Genomic DNA, 3120 nt, shown 5'->3' with positions numbered 1-3120 from the left:
TCTGCACAGCATGTTATTTTGGGGGCCTTCATACCTCTGCATGTTGTTGTGATTGGTGTAAGATGTGTTTAAGGCTGCTACAATGCACAGATGTGAACGTTCCAACAAGGGTGACCACTCTTCTGTACAAGAACCGTTACTTCACTACCAGACTAACAGAAGATACATAAGATATGTATGTGAGATAGATAGCTGAGATGACCCAGTTAAGCAATTGGGTGGCTAACTCTTCCTATGCTAATCTATCCTTCTCCACCCGCCCGTCTTCCTTCTGGCTTTGACCCACCTAGAATTAACATTATAAGCACTTAACGAACCTCTAAATTAGTTCTTTGTGTAAGCTTAAAGGCTAATTTTTAGTGAAACTTCATTTTGTACACTATGTATGGAAACAGAAAATTTGCACTAAAAACATAGTAATTGTCTCCACCTTGGACAGTCACAGAAGACCTCAGACATGAAGGGAGGAGCTACGGGTGAATTTCTATATAGCAGATATCCCCACTGGGTCATAAATCTGCACTAAAAGAAGGTTCAGACTTCAAATTCAGCTTTCAGTAATAAAGTTAGAGCTAGCAATAATACCTATGCTAGTGTGTTGTAGCTATAAGTTTGTCATGGTTTAACCCCAGCCAACAACTAAGCACCACGCAGCTGCACGCTCACTCCCCCCACACCCAGTGGAATGGGGGGAGAGAATTGGCCAAAAAAAAGTAAAACTCGTGGGCTGAGATAAGAATGGTTTAATAGAACAGAAAGGAAGACACTAATAATGATAATAATAACAATAATACTAATAAAAGGATTGGAATATACAAAACAAGTGATGCACAATGCAATTGCTCACCACCCGCTGACGGACACCCAGTTAGTCCCCGAGCAGTGATTACCCCCAGCCCCACTCCCCCCAGTTTATATACTGGGCATGACATCACATGCTATGGAATACCCCTTTGGCCAGTTTGTGTCAGCTGTCCTGGCTGTGTCCCCTCCCAACTTCTTGGGCCCCTCCAGCCTTCTTGCTGGCTGGGCATGAGAAGCTGAAAAATCCTTGTCTTTAGACTAAGCATTACTTAGCAACAACTGAAAACATCAGTGTGTTATCAACATTCTTCTCATATTGAACCCAAAACATAGCACTATACCAGCTACTAGTAAGAGAATTAATTCTATCCCAGCCAAAACCAGGACAAAGCTCACAGTGTAAAATCAAGCTACTTGACATGAGAATTGAGATCACTTGGTAGGAGGGTAATTTTATCTTTTGTTGAGAGTACTGTGCCGAACTGAACAGTGTCTATGGCTGAATCAGGACTTTTCTGACTTTTAGAGAAAAATGTGCATTAGTAGCAACTTAGATGAAGAGAAGGCAAGAGGCTGGTGGTCCAGGGCTGCCATAAGCATAAGGCCAGTATCGGAGGAAGCACAAAAGCAGTAATCAGATAAATTAATCTAGAGCAATCTGCAGTAATGGGTATAGTAAAAGTTGTTCTTTTTCTTCTTTCTTGAAAGAAGAAATGCCAGTTCCTCAAAAACAGTTTGTGGGGAAAGTTTTGGGTTTTGAAAACATCACTAAATTTGTTGCAAAGTAGTCTTGTAATATTTTCAAAATGAAAACTCTGTGTTTCAGTACACATTTACTTTTTACTTCAGTTTTTCAAACTGTTTTTACAAGAGTCAAAACTAAACCTTTTCAAATTACTTGATCTTAACTGTCACAGAACGGAAAAACCCCATGTTAACATAAGAGGTTGTGCTTATTTGGCAAAGGAAGTACTTAGGAGGAGATTGAAATTATATTGAAACAATGTGGAAACCATATTCTTCATATTAACAAATGGCAATCTCTCCCTTCTCATCTCATCTCTGTTTCATCTGCATTTTGACTATACTGTAATTTTGAAAAGGACTGGTTTGTATTGCATAGTCATGTTGCAATCATTGTTTATTGTGTTGCTGTTATATAACATCTTCTCTAGGCGTATATACTTACTTCTGATCAGGAGATTAAAAAACATGTCGTAGATGAACATGCATAGTCCCAATGGGAAGTGGTTGTAACAAACTCAAAGAAGCAAAAACGGTGAAATTACTCTTACACAAGGTAAACTAGCTCAGAGAAGGTATGTTGCTTCTGTGCCCTGAGGGCACATGCTGCATAGAGGCACCTGTAGGAAAACAGTAATGATAGAGGTAAGTGGAGTCGGATGCAAAATGTACATCTTAAGATACGTTGGAATTCAGAGTCCAGTTTAAGAGTCACCTGAAAGAAATTCTCTTCTGGCTATGCCACGTACTGCCTCTGAAGGATCTTGAGCAAGGCATGTTTTGACCCAGATTTCAATTTCAGCCACTAACTTTTCAGTTAGTCCCCTGGCGACAGGGACCTAGATTTTTCTGGGCTGACCAGCCTAAGTTTCAGAGGTACGACGCCACTACTAACTTACAGAATCTGACATTTTCAAAACATTCTTTCCTTTTACAGCAACTGCCCTTCCCTGAATGACCTATATGTAATTGTGGGCTCATATAAGCTTTGCCTCAGGTGACACCCTAATTTCTCAGGCACGCATTGCGACGAAAACACAAAACATAATAGAAATGCCTTGCATCATGCCATTCTGTGAGCCTCCGCGGAGGGATACGCCTACCGGTAACATGATTCAGAGAGGCAGAATTGACCTCCGGGAGACTTCAAAGGGTAAGGCATAGGAAAAGGAACAAGCTGCCTTTCCTTTTTTAGCTGGGCATAGCGAGGTTAATACCAGGTAGCCAAAACACAGAGTAGGTGCTGTCCGTCTGGGGACAGGGCTAGGGTGATGCCCCTTTTTCCCCGAGCCGGAGGGACTGCAGCAGCGCTCAAGCCATGCCTAATGCTGTGAGGCCCACTCACGCTTCCCTGTATGGGTGTGAAAACCTGCACTTTGACCCCAATGAAACATCTGCTACAAGCCCAAGAAGCGCGATATAGGCGGGGGGGGGAACTCTGGCAAAAAAACCCCCAAAACCCAAGAAAACCCCAAACCCAAACAATAAAGCCAGGCATGCCCCCTACAACGCGTCCTGCGGGGAGGCCCCCGCCGACCCCGGCCCTGCCATCCCTGACTGGACCTGCCGCCC

Source organism: Haliaeetus leucocephalus, unplaced genomic scaffold, assembly GCF_000737465.1.
Source record: "Haliaeetus leucocephalus isolate CR32 unplaced genomic scaffold, Haliaeetus_leucocephalus-4.0 Scaffold240, whole genome shotgun sequence".
NCBI lineage: Eukaryota > Metazoa > Chordata > Aves > Accipitriformes > Accipitridae > Haliaeetus > Haliaeetus leucocephalus.
This window is presented reverse-complemented; position numbering follows the sequence as displayed.